Source organism: Lissotriton helveticus, chromosome 7, assembly GCF_964261635.1.
Source record: "Lissotriton helveticus chromosome 7, aLisHel1.1, whole genome shotgun sequence".
NCBI classification, from domain to species: Eukaryota; Metazoa; Chordata; class Amphibia; order Caudata; family Salamandridae; genus Lissotriton; species Lissotriton helveticus.
In genome coordinates, this window is record NC_136068.1 from 1,113,709,309 (window position 1) to 1,113,730,590 (window position 21,282).

At 45.4% G+C, this 21,282-nt stretch overlaps 1 protein-coding gene across 1 annotated transcript in view; it reads left to right on the forward strand.

Moving 5' to 3' along the window:
* Window positions 1-21,282, forward strand: part of SDK2 (sidekick cell adhesion molecule 2) — a 702,247-nt gene that overhangs the window by 246,751 nt on the left and 434,214 nt on the right. The gene's annotated exons all lie outside the window — the stretch shown is intronic.

Consider the following 21,282-nt stretch of genomic DNA (forward strand, 5'->3'; position numbering starts at 1 on the left):
GTCGAAAACAATCTGTTCAGTCTGGCAATGGGCAGCCTTTCACCTCAGTGGAATGTAATAAATAGCAAAACTCCTGGACCAGGTCAAACATCACTGAAAGGATCAAACAGGTTTTATTGTTATTATTAATCAATGCAGACTATTGCTAAACAAAGCACTGAGCATACTTCACCAACAGATTCCAAAGCACAAAAATGTAAAACTTCTCCATCTTCGTCCCAGTTCCTTGAGGTGATCTTGAGGCTGCATCCTTGCCCCTCTGCTCTTTTTTAGGTTGAATAGCTGATTGACATATTGCGCCAACTTAGGAGCTCCTTTCGCCCACAGGCATCCGACGCCCAGGTATATTTGAGGGGAAACGCCATAAATAGCTTGCACGCTCTGATTACTTGACTCACAGGGATAGTATCATGGGTGGCACAAGCTGAGGTCCTCCTCCTGTCACCCAATCACAAAGTTGCTTCATACTAAAGGATCAACAAACTGATAATTCTCACCATTGCAGAATCTCTTTGCTTCACCCTGGGCAGAATGCTCTACTTTGATTCCCTGGTCCAAGCAATACCTGCTTTCCAACATTAGGCAACTCCTTCCAAGTGCTGACCAAAAGCATGATGCATGGTCACGGCACCAAAAAGATGTGTAAGGGGCCATGAGTGCTGCAAGGGATCCTCACATCCTGACGCTGATGTCCAGTTAGATGGTGAGAATCCTGTAAGTGCATCTTCTGTACTGTCCTCTCCAAAGCCACAACCTTCAGCAGTCCCTCCATTCTTCTCAGTTCCATTGGTGAAGGATTACACTGCTACCCATCTGATTGTGCCATCTGATATTACTTGTTTACCTGATTGTATACTGACATGTTTTATGTATGTTATTATTATCCTACCATGTTAATGATACTGACATGTTTTATGTATGTTATTATTATCCTACCATGTTAATGACTATTATATTGCTCCCATTTTCTCTGTTCATTCCTACTTCCCCTACCCTGTCTTTGTGAAGCGCTCTGATATCTGTAAGGATCTTGTTCGCGCTATACAAAACTTTGAATAAATAAATAAATAAATACAAAGATACAACCGTCTCATCCTGGTCTGCCCACAATACGTGTGGGACCACTGAAAGGTGTAATACACTCTGCTGCTCTGGAAGACATTCTGTCCTGGCATCCCCCAAATGGGTATCTCTAGAATCACGAATCCTTGCAATCTACCCTGTACCACTAACAAAGAACCATGCTTGACCTACCCAACTACCTCCCCCAAATCACTACTCTCTATTATAGTTAGGGCTCTGTAGCCATAAGCAGGGCAAGTGAGACGGGATAGTTTAGAGAAATGTGTCAGTGAGTTTTATGTAAAAAAAAAAAAAAAACACGAGCTGGTTGTGGAGAGAAGGGTGTTTCAGTGATGAGAAGCTTTTCAATACTTTTTCACGGTACAATAGGAAAACAGGACCTTCATGATGATCTAATTAAAATCTTGAGCAGTGTTTGTCTGCACTCCTCACACAAAACAAGCATTCAGACAATTATTAATTCTATTTTTACCCGTACAGCTCTGCTGAAAGGGTCTGGTGGGTGACTTCCGTCTGGAATATCTCGTCATCTTTAGTGTTTCCAGAGAGCTGTCATCAGAATGTCTTACCATCGCAATACCACTTCCTTCAACCTTAGTGTACTCACCTGGTGCCAATAGATCCTTCTCATGTCACCACAGTCAGTGCCGCATTCCTTTTGCCACCACTGCCCAATGACGTGTCTCGCCGCCACGATCCCTCCTTGGTACCACAGCCATGTAGGACTGATCACCCAGCTCTCTGGGGCTTCTGGGGCTGTAGCTTTCATCTTGGAAGTTTCTTCTTCAGAAGACACAGGCCTGCTGTCCTTTGCCTCTTCAGGCAATGTTGATCTTTCCCCTGTCGGTCTCCATTTCCCTTTTTATCACCTCCATCTCCCTCCCCTCGCTACCTTCATCTCATCACCTCCAACTAGTCCTGCACCTACCTCTCCACCTCCTCCTCCAGCATTTCTCTATCTATTTCTGCAGCCAAATGATCACAGCCAATCACCCTTTTCCATTACTCTCCGCTACGCCTAGTACCCCACACCGGTCCTTTGATTGCTAACTGCTTCAGATTTCCATTGGAAGCTCAGCTCCCATCCAAAAGTTGCTCTCTTTGGTGAAGTGTCTTTCACTTCTTGTATATCCATCGTTGTTGGAAGCACTTCTGGGTATACATAGCCGGGCCCACATGGTGACATCTATTTACAGAATTGCCAGCAAGAGCGAGTGTGACCCACTCGATGCCCAGGAAAAACCGGTGCCCTAAGAAGCAGATTTCTTTTTTGCATTAGGGTCCAACGTTTCAGACAGAAAACCCCTTGAAATCAATTCTTCTTAGGCAATGTCCCAAAAATCTGTAATGATCTCTCATTAAGCTTGTTCTATTGCGTACAATGTTCAAAAAAGTTGTAAAAGGCAATCTCTAAACAAACTTGCTAACTCTAATTACTGCCCGCCTCTTGGCTTCAACCCAGGGCTTCTGTCTACCAAATCACCCCTGTGATAAAAGTATCTACGCTATGTTTTTACTATTATCCTGATTCAAGTTTTTGATCACTCATGGATATCACCTTTATCCTTAATTGTTTTGATAGTTATTATTTGTCTCTCTTCGGAGTTTATTGCTCTTGTTTTTATTTTATTATTTTAGCTGTTGTTTTTTTGGTTAAAAAATTAACCAGATTGTTGCATTTTACAATACGTTAATTTGTTTGTTTCCTTCTATAAACTATGTCCAATTGTACTTCCGCATGACTACCAATTATATCCTACAATTTGTAAAGAGCTCTGACACCTTTTCACGTGGGTCTGGTTCTCACTATATAAATATAAAAGTTAACATAAACCAATCTTCACTAATAAAACACCACCAAAACACCAATTGCTGAAAATCAAAGAACCAAATGGGAATTGTGCAGAGACTTCAGAGGTTTCATGCAAATGGTAGAAGTGTGATAAGTAAATGCTGACAAACAACCCTTCATATGTGTCACAAGTTTCAATCCTATTCCTCGCAGTGGTGCTGGAACAATTTTCTAACTGGGCGTGCCGGCTAGGGGCATCAGGTGCCTAAAATGATATGGATTCTAAAACTCCTGGTGTTAATGTGCAAGAAAGGGTGATACATGAATACAAGAAAATTAGTGAGGAATGTGTATTTGTTGGAGGGAAGGAAATTAACAATATGGTAATCTGAGAATTGTTTTGCAAAAATGTGGTTCAATGTTGCACTATTATGCAATATTCTTAATTATCTATGTAAATTGTTTACATTTTATTCAAAGAGCGTAATTTGAAAGAGTACTCTTAGTGGTTTTAGCCATACCTGTACACATGGGTAAGATAGACGTGCCTTGATTTCTTTAATCACCCTACTTTAAAACTCGCCTTCCAAAATTAAAAGGCAAAAATTAGCTTAATTTATAATATTTGTAAACTTTAAAAAGGCGCTATTTTATTTACACTAGTGCCTTTCACGTGCTTTATTCTATAATCCTTCACATGACCCGATCGCAGCAGTGACAACATTTTATTAGCAAATAACATCTCCTTGAAACCATTTAATGTAAACTCAGATATAACGGACAGGCAAATGTGCAGCAGTTTGATAAAAACACTTTTCTAGACATGCCTTAATTAACATGCCCCTTCACTGCATTCGATGCCCTTTCACTGCATTTGAAGAAACAGCTAATGCTGCTGTGAAAGGAAAACTGATTGAAAGTCATCAAGCTCTGAGCTGCCTTCTTATTTGTAGGGGGTCTAAAGCACCTGCTGCACCTCTAGTTCAGGCGCCTCTGTGGGCCTAGCTCTTAAGACCCTTTCTACCCCTTCTGCCTTCAACAAGGTTTATTTGTGCACTGCCAGGTTCCCCCTCTTCCTTTGCCTCTCGCCCTGCAGCTATCCTGCTTCTGGGCCATATCCTTCCTTCTTTCCTTCTCTCCCACCACCGTGCCGCCTCTCCTTTTTTTTCCCCCAGAGTTTTATATAGCGCGAACTAGACCTGAAATGAATCAGGTATCAGAGCGCTTTACATAGCACCAGTTACGTTACATGAGGACACGCATTCATTTTTAGGCACGGGGAGATTAAGTAATTTGCCCAGAATCACAGGAGGTTTTTGGCGTCGTTACCGAGACTCGAACCCAGATCCCCAGGTCCGAGGTCGAGCGCCCTAGCCGTTAGGCCAACTCCTCTTGGGTTTCTGTGGATGAGTTCCTAGGGACCATGCCTGCTCGCGGCTCTCCAGCAGGAAGCCCAATCATGCACAAGGGAGAAGCTGCTCTGCTTGTGTTCCTCCAGCCGTTTGGCAACTATCTCTTCTCAAACACAACAAAATGATGGACGGAGCACTGAAGCATTTCAACCATTCACCCCCAGTCAAGAGATCTGGTTTAATCCATTGTTCTTTAGCTCACTGCGCCATCCAGGCCAGTTCCTCCCTGGACCGGAAACAGGCTTCCTGGGACCGGTTTCGGGGCATCACCCCTCATCAGCTAGGCTAGCTTGAATCCAGTGGCACATCGAGAAAGGGGGCATACCCTTGGCCACTTATTGCAAACTAATCAAACACAACAAGATGATGGACTTAACCCAGATCTCTTGACTGGGAGTGAGTGTCTGAATAGTGTCAGCGTCCGTCCATCATCTTGTTGTGTGAACTATCTCTTCTCCTCACATCCAGTTTCATGGCATGGGCTTCCAGCCTGCTGCTCAGCCCAGCGCTCATTGTCCCCAGGGCGTCTTTGATTCTATAGGTGACACCATTGGTGGTTGAGCTACAGGTCGACCTCAGAGCGCAGAAAGTGGAATATTTGTCTACTGAATATGCTGTAATGGCCGTGGTGAGGGTGTGATCCAGAATAGAGCGCGGGGAATTCTGAATGGTTTCATTAAACGTATTCATTGTTTTTGTAGTAGGCATTCCTGGTGTTTCTCCGTGGTTGTGGGTGAATATCGAAGAAGGCCTTTAATGACCACCTCTTGCATTGCCAAATGAATTAGTCCTATGCAGAACACCTTGACTTGCTAAAAGTCACAGCTAATCATTTACAAAAGAATATACCAATAGCCATAATGAGATAACCGAAGGGTCCCTTGACTAAGCTTTTGTCCTAATAAACAGTGAGCGACACCCTTTTTTCATTTATGTATTTTCACGTGTGCACAATACATGTAATTAGGCCAGATGCATTTCGTGTGGAAAATTCTCAGAAAGAATTCAAAAGAAAACCACACTTTTTTCATCCCATGGGACAGCAAGAAGGACAAAAATCATATTATATCTGCCTTTGTAAGCTACAAAAGTTGCGTGGAACTGGATTCTTTCCCGGAAATGCAAATGAGTGGAAAGACCGAATTCAGGTGGTAAATTCTACCGAGGCCCATCCATAGCTTCACACAGTGGAAGAACCGCAATGTTATGAAGCACTGTGTTTACTCTTCTGAATCTGAAGCCTTTAGGTAACGCGTGCTGTGGGACATTTTTTCAGTGTAATTCGTCAGAATCCCTCTGTTCATGTTTTTATCTTTAATCATGCCTCTTCTTTTCATATTACTGACACCAAAGGGTTATCATACGCATTGCATATTTATTATATGAATCTCTAAATCTGAATGGATATAATGGAGAAATAGATCAGGTGAAAACCACCAGCTCTGTTCATATCTACTACTAAATCACTGGGAAAAAACAGTCCTTGCCAGCATACGAGACCGAAGCACAGGGAGCATTAAAAGGAAACATTTCTTTTTCTGAAAGCTTTAAAAATGAAAACCGGTGTGAATGCTAGACTTAGAGTTGAAAGCTCCTTTTCAAAATAAGTTCATCCATTCTCTACCCCCGTGGCATTTTCAAGAAGTCAGCATTTCAAAGCTATGTTCGTCTGACTAGATATTTTATGGCTGAGTATTTCAACACACTCTGTGCCTGCTTTCAAAGTACAAAATTGCTAAAATGAGCTGGGGTCCTTAGAGTGAAAGGAGGGCAGAATTGTGATGCGGAAGAGCATGTGCAGGGCAGACACACACACACACACACACAGGAGCTCCAAGGACTGCACCCGAGGGATAGCTCAGTGGGTTTAGGTCACATTGTTAAGGTGATAACTTTAAGGTTTAAAGTTCGAATCTCAAACCCATTCAGCCATAATATATCTATGGTAAGAGAACTATTTGATTATTTTATTTATTTATTTATTTAAACTTATAATGCGCACAGCTACCCGCAGTGGGTTTCCCGGCGCTCAGGGACAGACTGAAGGAGAACAGTAGGTATGCAGATTTTACTGAAGGGAGGCTACAAATTACTGTTGAAAGAGCCAAGTTTTAAGTCCCTTGCGGAAACGAAGAAGATTTGTTTCTGTTTTTAGGGTCACAGGGAGAGCGTTCCAAAGTTTGGGACCCAAATGGGCAAAGGACCGGCCTCCCATTTTAGCTAGCCTAATTCTGGGGACGGAAAAGTCCCCCTTCCCTGATGATCTCAGAGTTCGGCTGGGCTGATAGGCCTGGATAAGGCCCTGAAGGTATTTAGGGGCTGAGCCTTGCTTAATTTTAAAAACATGGCAGAGGGCTTTGAATTTGATTCTATTTGGAATTTTGAGCCATCAGCAATAGTAATAATTGGTAGTTAATCATAACGAGCCAGTTTAGCTTCTCGTTGTACTAGGTACATGATTATTTGTTACATTCTTTTTTATGGCACACCTTTTTCTATTGCAAATAATTTTTCATGTTCTCCTGCCTTTCCTTAAACCTTAGTCATGCAAAATGTTGTCTGCGGGGTGTCAGCTTTCCCAGTGTGTGGACTCTATGGGTGGTAGACTTTGCAATCTTCTGCAAAAACGTGTATGTATCATGGATAGGCCTTGTGTTACACTGATTGCATGTTTGTGTGTGTCTCCTTGTCCCAATTAGCCTGTCCATGTTTCTCTGACCCTGAGCGTGGTCCTCTGTTGGCTCATTCTCACTACTAGTGTCAGTGCCGCAGCCTAAACAGACCCTCCAGCACTTCGCGATTTCGAAAAGTACTCGCGAAATCAGTTGACTAGCACGATGACCGCAATATTTATCTTTTTGGCCGCAAAACGCCGTACAGCCATAATAGCTGCCTGCTTCCTCCTGCCGCATTAGGAATTACAAAAGCGATCCTGCCTGTGGGACATCATGTCACAGCTTGCATCCTCTGGCACGTGGACCCAGAGCTGCGCGCGCCTCACAGAACGAAGGGGAAAGCAATGCTGTGGAAAGAAAGACGAGAACACGAAAGTAGCACTTCACTGGCAAACTCTGGAAAGTGGCCCTAACGTGTTTAAGTTCGAATAAAACCAATCTGGCAACTTTGTTTTCTTTTACTTATTTTGATGGATTTTGGAGAAAAAAAGTCCTCCTTTATTTTCTCTGTCCCAAGACTGCACGTTGGAAGGGAAAAATGTCAGAAAGATATGACATTTTCAGCAATGTGTTTTATTTTCCTCTGTTGGATCCATTTCACAGGGGAACGAATGAATGAAGGAAAGGAGAGGAAAAAGAGGCTAAGACCTGTTTCTTAAAGTCATGTTTTTCAGTAGGTGAGGAGGAGCGGAGTAGAGACAGAATGAGGGGAGAAAGAAAGAGAGAGAGCTGCCATCGGCCTCAGTGACAAATTGACAAATGTGAGCTGCAAGGGACTAGTATCACAATAAAACGAAGGCTTGGTTTTGTGTCAGTGACAACCAGTCTTAAGGGTACTTGTGGACATTTGCGGGGCTCATTTAAGAGTTATTTGCATAAACCTGCCACAGTCTGCCCCTAAAATGCACAGGTGATAGATACACCACCTTCCCAAGACACCTGACTGCTCTGTCTCTTAACCATTCTGTGTGCATGTCTGTCGTGTCGCCACCTGAGAGCCCTGACTCCACAGAGTGGTACAGAGTTAAAAAATCTCCATTTAGATAGATAGAGCTGTCTATTGCACCCTTCTGCTTCGATATCAGGTTATAATTTAAAGCCTGTAGTAAAAGCATTAGATGAACTAGGCAAACAACAGAGAAGCAACCTTTGTTTGTTCTCCAAATCATCCCAGTTGACAATTTGAATACAAATGCAGGCATTAAGCCTCTGCTGTAACTCACATATTCTTCCGATATTATCCAAGTTATCTGCAGTCACACAGTAACAAACTCCCATTAAAAGACCTCTCGGCTGCAGAAGGTGAGCCGTACCTGCAGGAGATGACCCTACCTAGATAGATATTCTAAAACATTTCAGGAACTTCAGAAAATGTATCGAACTGCTCGACCTAAATAAAAATAGGTTTAGTGAATGACCCTGAAACCTTGCCACATCATTGGAAGGACACTGAATGGCAGACTTCAGAATTAGTCTGGAATCAGACTAATTCACTGGAGGAGAGTAATTGAGGCTCCACCCTCCATCATGGCGCTTTTCAACTCTTTGTGGTCTGCCATGTATTTTGACCATCAGCGAGTCCACTGAGAGTGCTTCTTGTTTTCCTTGGCACACATTTCCCATCAGAGCAACAGGCTCTGCTTGCAAGGAGATGTGTCCAAACTGAACCAGTAACCACAGGTGAGGGTGACTACTGCACTCTCCAATCACATTACATGGAGACCAGGGTCGGACTGGGACGGAAGGTAGGCCAGGGCACCAAAATAAAAGTGGCCCCTATTAGTGCATCAGATAGCTAAAAATGTGTCCCACATCGGCAAGCTGGGCTGTTTTGAACTTTGGAGACACTATAGGTGTTTTATAATAGAGGCATGCATTTGTGTTTGCTAGAAGCAAGTTTGTGGTAATACCAGTAAATTCAACAGCAAAAACATGTTTACTAGACCGTAAAGTAGGCTCACAAACCACCAAAAAACTGTCCCACTGACTATCTTATCAGGCCTGCCCCTCAGGCCCTCCTAATTGCCATATAGGCAAGCATGCTTAACAGAAACGTAGACCTATGTTTACTGGGTCATGCAAAGTGATGCAAAGCAGCAAAAACTCTTGCAAGGTTACTTACATTCTAGCCCAACTTACTTTGTGCTGGAAAGGTGCTGTTTTCTCAGCGCAGATAGCTCTATGCGCTGTTTTGCATAGCACTTTGCGCTGCTTTGCACCACTTTGCATAGTGGATTAGCGCAAGCACCATAGCTTTTTAGGTCTCGCGCAGCGAAGACCTTATGTCGCCCGTTTTCGGGAATGTGGACAGGAGAGGGTGCACGAGCGCAGAGCTGCTCAGTTTTGACCTCGTGAGCGCGCACGGCGCCGTGCCCCTCTCCTGCCTCATTCCCTTGCGCAAACACTCACTCACGCATGCGCACATACACACACTGCATACACACACACACACACGCACACGCGCACACGCACTTACACTTACACAGACACGCAGGCACCCTGACAGGCAACCCCCTCCTCCTCCCCCACAGTCACACACGCATACACACAGACTCCAAGACACACGCACGCTCACACACATACACAGCCCGCCGCCACGCACGCGCCCACACATGCCCCCCCCCCGCCCTCGCAGGCCAGCCACAAAGCGAAGCCCCACTCACCGGCAGCAGGACTCTTCCTCCATTCTTCGGCACCGGGGCGCAGGGTAGGCTCCTGCCTGCTCCGGTGCTGCAACCAATCGCGGCTCTTCCGTGGGAGGCGGGGTAGGCTCGTGCCCTCCTACTGCCTGTTTCCGGTTGTCGCGCCGGCCTGCCTGACTTCCTGGTCGCAGGCCGGCAGAGTGACGGCGGTGATTTGCGGTATTTATTTATTTAGTTATTTATGCATTTTTATATAGCGCGGACTTTACCCGAAGGCGGTATTTTTTTTTCTGGCACTGATAGCTATGAGGACAAAGCTGCTTCATGGTCGGTAAATCTGATAAAAGTTTACACAGTCTCCCTTAGCCACGTCTAGTGCTCCATCCATGTGGGAAATGGATGTGGAGTCGATGCGGAGTTGCTTGCAGAATGTATGTTGGGCCTGTATGTGTGAGCTTGTTGAGATTTGTCTGCAGTTATGCGGATTTCCTACAGAATGGCCTCCCTTCTGCACCCATTTACTAGTTTCCAAAGTGGGGACAGTGAGAAAACCAACTCTTATTGCTGTCCTGACAACACTAATCACTGGGTGCCCCATAAGGTGACACTGATGTAAAAATGCTAAAAACGAGTGAAACAGGCAAAGTGCTGTTGTCAAGTAAATGTAAATTGTAAATTGATACGTTAACTGGTGCTCATGCTGTTCTAGGCATTGCCAAGCTTCGTCTTAGCACTGGTGCACTAGCCGGCGCCCGTGGCCTGTTCCAGCTGGGCAGATCGGTATTCCTTCCTTTGGCATTCCCCCACCCGCCTGTCACCTCCTCCTTCGCACCTCTTTGTGAACTCTTCTCGGCTTTGAGATTACCGAGGAAGTGACGCGGGAGCGAGCCTCCTTGCAGAAGCTGCAGAACTGGGGACAGGAAGGTGCCTGAATTTATTCTCGCTGGGGGCTGCTGCTTTCCGACTGTACGTACACACCTGCCCTGTTGCAGCACAGGAAAAGTACAGCAGTTCAGTATCCACACACTTCACAGGAGGTGACATGGCAGTGCGAGGGGCAATGGGAGGGAGACTCTTTGTAACGGGTGGCTGCTGTCAAGAGTGCGAGTAACAGGTGCCTGTAGAGAAAGTGTGCAACTGGTGCTCTGAGAGGCGCAACAGAGGGACATGAATGAAAACGGCTGCTACCTGTTGGCCCCCAAGTCGTGTGAGGGATACCTAGGTCCAGTCATGAGTTCTTAACCAAGAGTACTTTGCATTCTGGGATTCATACTATCCGCCTTAACGTTGCTGACATTAGTTTACAAATGAGAGTATGTTAAGTGCTTTTATAAAACCCAGGACAGACTGATGGTGCCCAATGCTGGCAGGGGACTTTTTGGCTGCTATGAATACGCATGCTTTTTTTCATATCTGCTTGCTGACAGTCTTGTAGTATTTAATATAATATAAGCGTGCACATGCTCTGCTTTCTAGAAAGTCAAGCATTTGCAATGCCATAGGTCTCGCATTTGTGAGACTCATCTATTAGCATTGTAATGACAATGCCTTTTATTCATGTTTTATAAACCAAAACATAGATAAAAGGCATTGTCATTTACAATGCCAATAGCTCAAACTCACATCAATGCGAGACCTATTGCATTGCAAATGCTTGTTTTATTTTGATGCTAAGCCTGATCTACTAAAGATAGTCAAACCTGTTGTTGTCTAAAAAATAAATTTACCCTTGAAGCAGGCGTTGACACAGACATTTTTTTATTACGTGCATACTGCACTGTACAGCACACGTGGGGAATATTTAAGCAGGCGCAGGATTTTGTACTGGAAGACTGTGTTTTCAGTACAAATACTATGTCAGAAGACAACACAAACACCTCTGTCCCATGTTGCAAGGTTGTGCGCTAGCCTAGGGATAGTGAATATCACCATGGCATTATGCACTACTTTCTACCCCTTGCACAACTCAGCCCAGCAGCATTCATTGCCGCCCTATATTGAACTAAAAAATAAATCTGCTCTTTTTTGTGCATGCCTGGTTTGCCCAGCTTCGACCCACACACTTTCAGGCAGTTGGTGACTTTTCAGGCTTTCTGTGTCATTTCTCTCTCCGTACTTCACCTCAGCTTATCACCTCAGCTTATCTTCCTTAATCCTGTCTCTTAACATCTCACCACAGACATCATCTTTTACACCCTACGTAGAGCACAATGGAGGAAAGCGTTCCTTTCCATTCTCACTATCCACACCACCAGTAAATCCGCCCATGGCCTAACGCTGTCCACCACCCCATCCCAAGTTTTCCCAGGCAGAGCCACAATCACCATCGAATGCCACCCCACCCACTTTTACCGCAGAGCCCTCCACGAACGCCAGCATATCCCACCCCTCCGCCCCAAATTCGCTCTCCAGCTCCCCTCTCAACCACTCGCCCATGACCCTCAGCTCAAACACTAGCCCAAATCCACCTCTGGACTTGATTCTATCCACCCTCCTACAAGTCAAAGACGAGCTCCACACCATCAAAGAACTTCTTTACACACCTTCCAGACAACACCGACCTACAACGACCTCCTCCGTATTCAACAAACGCCACACTCTCCCCACAGGCCCTCGCATTCAACGCTCCCCGCATTGGCCCACTATCCCCGCCCGCAACAACACCCACCGCCCCCGGCGTGCCCTTAACACACTGTCAGACCATGACTTATACACCCTCCTTCGCTCTTTTGGCCCAGGTCCGGTAAAACACATAACCCCCACACACCTCCCCATACCCACAATCCTCACAAATCCCCTTAGACACCCAACTCTAAGCAACAGAAGCTCCGTCCCTAACAATCTCAGAAAAGTCCCCCTATCTCTAGAACACTCAACCACCCTTCTCACCCCCAGACTCAAATGCATCCTACTCAACTGCAGATCGGCCCAGAGACACTCCTCCGACATTGCAGATCTCGTAACATCAATGGATCTTGACCTAACCATTCTGACTGAAACGTGGCTAACTGAGGCCTCTACGCCGGTTATGGACATACTAGTTCCCCCTAATTACCACATCATCAGACTCGACAGGACCGGCAAGACGGGCAGGGGAATCGCATGCATTTTTAGGAGCAATCTCTCCGTTACTAAAGTCACCGCCCCCTCCCTCACTTCCTGTGAACTCTTCAGCCTCGATATCCTCAGCGAGGGCAAACCAGTATGTGCCTTACATCTCATCTATCACCCACCTGGAGACAACCTCATCTTTACCCAACAACTCATGGACACGATCACATCCAACGCTGGTCGGCAGATCACTCAAATCTACCTGGGTGACTTTAATCTCCACTGGAACGACCAGAAAGACGCAGTGGTGAACAGTCTCAAAACCTTCCTTAATGCGCTTGACCTCACCCAAATATGCAGCAGCCCAACACACGATAAAGGCTCGATACTCGATCTCATCATCGCCAAAGAGGACTCTACCCAACTGGGGGCAATCCAACCTTGTGACTGGTCAGACCATCACATCATCACCTTCTTTATCAATGAAAAAGTCAAACCTACCCCGGCTCAACCCACCAAATCCAAGATCTGGAAAAGGGACATGAAGAATCTTAACCCGAACTCCCTTCCTCACCACACCTACAGGCTCCTCCTTCCTCCTGATGGCACCACGGAGGTTCAAACACTGACTGACCTCTATCTTGACAATATGAACTCAATAATCAATGAAGCCGCCCCATTACAACTAAAGAGAGTCTCCACCAAGAATTTGAATCCTTGGTATGACGGCAGACTCAATGAAGACAGGCGTGCTATGCGATTGGCAGAGCGCACTTGGAGAGCTGACCCCTCATCACTGCATCGCAAAACGCTCAAGAATAAGAGAAATGCCTACTTTAGGAAAATCAAGCGTGCGAAATCTGACTTTTTTAGCCTCCAGTTGGATCAAGCGAAAAACTGACCAAGAAAATTGTTCGAACTAGTCAAAACTCAAACAACACCGCAACCCTTACAATCAAATAACACAACAAGCGATATCCCACATAGCGAGGACTTTTCTGCTTTCTTCAAGCTAAAGACCGACAACATAAGAATTGACCTCCTCAATGATGTAAGCCGAAACCCTAGCTACATCAGAATGTCTAACACTCAGCCTAAAAATAACGCATCATGGACGACCTTCGACATCTACTCCGAAGAAGCAATACACAAACTGCTTGTCACTTTGAAGCCCTCTAACCACCTCACAGACCCCCTACCTGCTAATGCTGTAAAAGACTTCACCCCCGTGCTCTGGACCAAAATCATTAACAGCTCCCTTCAACAAGGTCTCATCCCTGACTCCCTCAAGGTAGGGCAAGTCACGCCCATACTCAAGAAACCTACAGCTGACCCGTCTGACCTAAATAATTACCGCCCTATCACCAATATCCCCACCTTGGCCAAACTGCTGGAAAAATGTGTACAACTCCAACTAACGAAACACATTGACCAGTTTGACCTACTCAACCCTCATCAATCAGGTTTCCGAGCGAAACATAGCACGGAAACGGCCATGACACACATAATTGATGACGCCCTCCAAATTCTTGATCGCAATGATTCATGCCTCCTCATCCTTCTCGACCTCTCATCAGCATTTGACACGGTCAAACAAGAGAACCTACTGGAGCTGCTAAACACTAGAATGGGTTTATCCGGGACTGTTCTCAAATGGTTCTCTTCCTTCCTACATAACCGGTCTCAGATGTTCAAGATCAACAATGTGCTGTCCTCGCCTGTGCCAGTAGACCTAGGCGTTCCACAAGGATCCTCCCTTTCACCTACACTATTCAACCTCATCATGGAACCACTTGCCACTTTGCTCCAAGCATCCAATGTTCACTTCCATATGTATGCCGATGACACTCACGCTACCTAAAGGTACAATTCCCGGATGATATCAAACTCCTGAACTGCACACTTAGAAACACCCAATTGTGGCTGGCCGACAATCACCTCAAACTAAATGCTCTGAAAACTGAGTTCCTTCTGATTTCACCCCCTGCGAAAATTACCACCACCCAAATCTGGCTCAATCACCTAACAGCATTCAATGTCCGACCCACTATCGTGGATTCTGCGAAATCCTTAGGCATCACACTTGATGCAAAGCTCAACATGCAACAGCACATTAGCAAAGCAACGAAAGGAGCTAATTTCCAAATCAACACATTGAGGAAACTTAAACCCTTCCTCCCAGTCAAAGATTTCAAAACTGCTGTACAAGCCCTAGTCATCCCCCGCATAGACTATGGAATTGTGGCCCTTAGCGGACTCCCTCTAGCATCAACTGCACCCTTAAGAGCCTCCTTGAACGCTGCCGCGAGACTCATTACTGGCTCAAGAAAACACTCTCATATATCCCCTGACCTGAAATCCCTGAAATGGCTGCCCTTTGAAGCCAGAATACAGCTGAAAATTGCGGTCATGACACACTCGGCCGTACACCACAAGGCACCCAACTACCTCACTCAAAAGGTGACTTTATCAGGAGGTGCGAGATCCAATAGAAGTACAAAGAATTTACTCCTGAAACCTCGCAGATTCGCAGATTCCGGAAGGGAAAAACTTACAAACGCTCCTTCTCAGGAATGGCACCCAGGATCTGGAATGCACTCCCTCCTGAAACCAGGCTTATCTCCTCCACTGCCCACTTCAAGAAAGAGGTGAAAGCTATCCTTATGGCTAAGTTCACCTGAACTCTATCTTTGTTGTTCTGAGACTTTGCACCGCTTTTGTATCTTCGGCTATCTGATTGTCTATATCTAATGATATCATATTCTCATTGGATTGCAACCCTATTATGCTATTCTCTCACTACCTACTACTATATTGTACGCGTCAGCCTGTTGAAACTTGATATCCCTACCCCTTGTTTGTGTAACTCTCAGAAATAGGTATAAGCCGTCCCTATAGCCTAAGCTCTCTTGATCTCTATTGCTTGATCTCTATGTAGTTGGATCAAAGATCCCGCACCGTCCTATATTATCGTTTACCTGACTGTTTACTGGTATTTTATCAGCCCATAACTGCTACCCGATCATGCTTTTGAATATGATACTTTACCCAATATTATGTTATTGTGCCACCTGTTTCTGTTAAGCGCTCTGATATCTGTAAAGATCTTGTTCACGCTATATAAAACTCTGAATAAATAAATAAATAAAATCTCTCTTTCTGTCTCTACTTCTCTGTGTACCTTTATCCTCTCTCGCGCTGTCTCTCTCTCTCTCACTATCTCAACTCTCCCTGCCTCACCTTTGTCTTCCCCACTTCTCTAGCAACATATCCAAAAGATCTCACTTTACTTCATCTCCACCTCTCTCTTATCACCTTACTTCTCTTTCTGTGCTATTATCTACATCTATCACTCTCGAACCTCTCTCTGTACCTTAACTCTTGCGCTACCATATCCCTTTCTGTCTTGCTCTTTGGACTTTCTCCATTTGACCTCCCTTTATCTCTCTTTCACCTACTTTACTTCTCATACAACACCTTTTCCATCTGCATCACCTACCTCTATTATCATGTCAATGCCACCTTATAGAGATAAGGTAGCATTGACCTCTCTCATCACTTTCTAAATGTCACCACTCCGCCTCACCTCTCTATCTCAGTTGTCTCTTGACCTCACATCTCCCTGTCTACCTCACCTCTTTATACTCCTTTGCTCTCTCACTACCTAACCTAAAATTTTACCTCACCAATAGTTCACTGGCTCGCCTTTCCCCCTCCTCTTCCTCTCATTTTTCTCTGTTCCCGTTCCTTCATCACTTTAAATATAATGCGCCTTTATGGCAACCTCCAGTTTTTTTACTTCTTTTTCTCTATAATCAACTCCTTTACCTCTCTCTGGCACATGCACACACTCACACACACACACACACATTTTAAATCCATATATGTACAGATAACATCCAGCCAACGCGTTTCGTACAAATCATCTCTTTTGAACTTCATCAGGACTTATGAATGTTGGTTGTAACCCATGTGTCAATAAGATAGATATAAAATTATATATATTTCTGTCCCTCTTACAAATAGATGAAAATACATCCAGATGTACTCTCACAGTGTCATCTGTTGGTGCGATAATACGGGTATAAAACCCCAAAGCTGATACCTTGATACGTATACTAGCAGTCTGAACAGAGTCCAACAGACTGGATATGGATTTAACGTAAAGGAGGAATTAAACAGATGTTTTGCAAACATCTTAATGTATTTCTATGGACCATATTTTTTTCCCGGGTGCACCTTCCATCTGTGGTATCAAATTATTCCTGCTGGACAGTGGTATCAAACAACGGCAGGTACTGGAAAAGTAGCACACAGGACCCTTATTTGTTGAAACTTGGAGTGAGGCACAGTATTTGTGGTCCGCTGTTGTTCCATGTTTTTGGATATAAAATCACTCTCCAGGACCGTACCAACGAGTCAGAAGGCGGAACAGCCTTCATACACAGAGAGAACACCGATGACAAGACGACCATCAGGGGCACCCTTGAATACCGACCCCATGGCCCACGCTCCAGCTTCTGCAACACCATTGCAGACTGCATTGTGCCCCTACCCCTGGCCTTCAAGAACCACATCTTCCTCTGCGACCTCAACTTCCACATCGACAACCCCAATGACAACACTGCACACATCCTAGACAGTATGAGCAGCCTTGGGCTTACCCAGAGTGTCTGTGAACCTGCGCACACCACAGTACACACAATGGATCCCATCTACACCTCCAGCAATTGCATCAAATACTGCTATGCTACATAAATCACATGGACCGATCACTCCATCATCCATTTCGGCATCTCCAGCCCCCGCACCAACACCCCCAAGATGGTCGGCGCCCCCCTACCGCAGCTAGGGAAAATTTTCAGAGATCAGCTGGACTAACACCATCAACACCACCAACCCAACTCCCGCTGCCACCAACCTGAACAGGAAATTAAGAACTACAATGCCTGGATGTTATCTTAGCAACACTTGGTGTAGCACAGCAAAGTATACCCAGAGGTATATCTCGGTACACTATCTGATACGAGGCAAAACAGCCATATTTTTAGAAGTTTTTTTAAACTTTCCAAGCTCTGTACATAAATGGATTTGTAGACAAAGTTTGTTCCAGTGGAGAGGGGCAAGAGAAAGACCTCCCACCAAATCTAAGAGTGCGGATCCACGGAATCTTAAGCAAGGCTATCTCTTTAGATCTCAACTGCCTGGTTGGGTGATAGTATCTGAGCCTGTTTTGTAAGTGGGATGGATCGTTGCCATTCATTGATTTATGGGTGAGGCAGCGCAACTTAAAGATGAGCCTTTTTCTGATAGGTAGCCAACACAGAGTTCAAAACCGGAGCAGAATGAGAACTCAATAGAAGATTGCACACTAATCTGTCTGCAGTGTTCTGTACCATCTGCAGTTTAGACAACAAAGTTTCATTGGCAGCTATAAGTAAGGCATTTCCATAGTCAAGGCGACTCATGATTAAAGCTTGATGTAAGGGTTTTATAAAGTTAGAGGAAGACAAGGACATGCTTTTTTCAGTAATCGCATAGTGGCAAAGCAAGTTCCACAGATAGTTAAGACCTGCTCTTTCATAGACAAAGTAGTATCTAACTTGACACCAACTTTTTTACTACTTGCTTAGGGGACACGTTGGCCCCAGTTAGGCTGGCCACCAATCCATCTTCCACAGATGCTTAACTTTACCAAATAAGAGTATCTCAGTTTTATCTCCGTTTAGTTGTAGGTAGTTGCTGGACTTCAAAGAGCTGTTTTCCTCAAACAGTCTGAAAAGCGGGATTTCACCACTTCCAGATGCTGACCAAAGGAGATGAACAATTGTGTCATTGGCATAGGATTGGCATCTCTAAACCAGATGCCTTGATGATCTGTGCCAGAGGGGCAACATAGATGTTGAATATGGTGGGACTTAATGTGAAACCCTGCAGTACCCTGTTTCCAACAAGCATGGTACTAGACTTGAAGGGCTTCAAGGAGATGGTTTGAGTTCAATTTTTCAAGAAGTCAATAAACCATTGGAGCACTTTGTCATAGACCCCTATGTCATGCAGCCTGCGAATTAGAATATCATGGGAGACCGTGTCGAAGTCCACCGTAAGATCCAAAAGCACAAGCTTCGCTGGGATGCCCGCATCGGGGGATAGTCTGATGGTATCTGTGACTGAGACTAACAAAGTCTCTGTGCTGATGTTGTTTTCGCTGGCAGCCAGACTGGAGAATTCCTTACTGATGTTGAAAAGATCCTTGCTATTGCTGGTTTTGATGTGTGCAGCTAGGGCTGTCTTCGTTGTTGCCCTCAGCAGGCAGTGGTAAAGATTGAGGGATGTCTTGAAGGCTACCCTGTTGGAGGTGTCTTTGCTGACTTGCCATCTTCTCTCCAGCAGTTTGCTGTCATGTTTCGCTATTCTGAGTTCTGGGGTGTACCAGCCGGTCATTGTGGAGGATCTTCTCTGATTGTTACTCTTGATGGGGGCGATGCTGTTGGCACAGTTGGTGATCAAATGTCTAAATCTGGATAAAAGGCCAAGATGAGTCAGAGGAGTACATGCAGATAATTTGGAGGCGCTGTAGTTAGGAGAAGGGATATAGAAACTGAGTACAAAGTAGGAGGAAGCCCACAATAGGGGAAGAAGCATAGCTCCTCCCTCATCGAATGCCAGAAAATTGTAGAGTCATTGGATACTTCTATGAGACTGCCTTTATGACCTGGCACAGTTGGGAGGAAGAGGCCCCAACCTTGGCCTCTTCCTCCCTACTGCAAATTCCTTTGCAGTAGGGAGGAAGAGGCCAAGGTTGGGGCCAAGGTTGGGGCAATGGCAAATTCCTTAATCTGCCTGTGCCTAAAATAAAAAATAGCCTTGTGTAATGTAATCTGGTGCTCATGCAAAGCTCTCAAATGCCCTTGCTCCAAGTTTGTGCTATGTAAAAACTGCAAAATAAATTAGTTAACAAAGCAATCAGAGGAGGGGAGTGACTCAGGCCATTTGGATGGATAAGTGATTCACTCTCATCCCGCTGAGTGTTTTTTCTGAAGAAGGCATGGTCTATCTTCTTGGCAGGAACCTCCAAGTAGCAGTGTGTGCATGCATGATCCCGCAGCCAGCTGGACTGCCACTCCGAGAGCCCCAGGTGAACAGAGCGTGTCATTGTGCTACACCATCCGGCTGTACAGGAGACCAGGGTAGTTTCACCAATGAGGGGCTAACCCTCTCAGACTCGATGCTGCCACCCATCTCCCTGCGTCATGCGCACTGACTGAGACCGCTGACAGGTCCCGCACTGCGAGGTAAGGTTTGATGGGGATTGTTCATTTCATGGGAGCTCATCCTGTAAAGGAAATCGGAGCTTCAAGGCACTCTGTTAACACCGGAGTCTTGTTGGGCTGTCAGGGTGTCCCCTCTCTGTTGGCACTTCTCGTAGAGGGGAATCGCAGGCAGAGTGTTAGGATCAGTTTTAACCTGGAAGGGGGGGGCGACAGGCAGGACACGGAACCAATCTTGGAAGAGCCATCCTGTTCCTGCCACTCTAGTTGACATGTAGACCTTCAACTAGTTGAAACCAGCATTTAATGTATTATTTCCATGTAATGGCAGGTGGTCTGCATCCCACTGCCAACCTTGTTGTTTGTAGGGTTTAAAGATTGGAGCATAAGCTGCACAAGTTAATGCATCTTCCAGACTGCAGCCTTCTTTGGAGTTTCAGGGCCTGGCACGGGCAGTAAGTGATGTAAATTCCAAATCAAAGCCAGACAGGAAGAAAACCTCTCCTTATAAATGCTTTCCATTCTGCTATTACATGGAAGATTATGCACCCCCTCGCGGTTAGCACAATGGTGAATGGCATCTATCGAGGTGGGGGGGAGGCATGTGCGTGCAAAGTAAACTAAATAAAATAAACACTTACTTGAACGTGATGTCCTCCAGTCCTCTCCTCACCACCTGAACTGAAAGCAGCAACTCCCTTGACCAATACGGGCGCTGCTCTCATGCAGCATGAGGGCAGCGCTCTGATTGAAGGGAGCGGCCTCACTGAGCGCTCCACAGCGCTCTGGAAACTTTTGCTTGCTCTAACCCAGCTGTCTTAAGACATCTAAGTTAGAACTGTTTAAAGTGTGCATGTGTGACTGGCCCTCTCAAGACAGCCGGCCAAAAAGAAATGCACACTTTAAACAGGGCCATACCAGCCCACCCTCCACCCTGCTGAGTGACATGCTGCTGTCTCTCAGCAGCAGCCCCGTCCTGACGCTCTGTTCGGGACGGGGAAGAAAAATAAAATGGTAATAAAGGAATTTGGGGGCTTTTTAAGTGGGGCGACGCTCCTCCGCTCCAAAGGAGGAGCTGCCCCTGTTTAGCTATCTGGGTAGGAAGGTTTTGTGGTTTCCCCAAAACAGAGAAGCAGTGAGAAATGCGAGACACTTACAGGATAAAGTTATGCACATGGCTCTCCCTGACCCTAACTTGTGTCAGGGCAATCTCGCCTATACCAAAAGCTCGGAGGTGAGGTATGCTCCAACAATAGATGCGATGGGAGGAGGCTACCTTCTTCAGCGTACACCATTTTGGCACACACCGTCACACTGGCTAGACAGTCTAAACCACATTAATGATTTTCAAACACA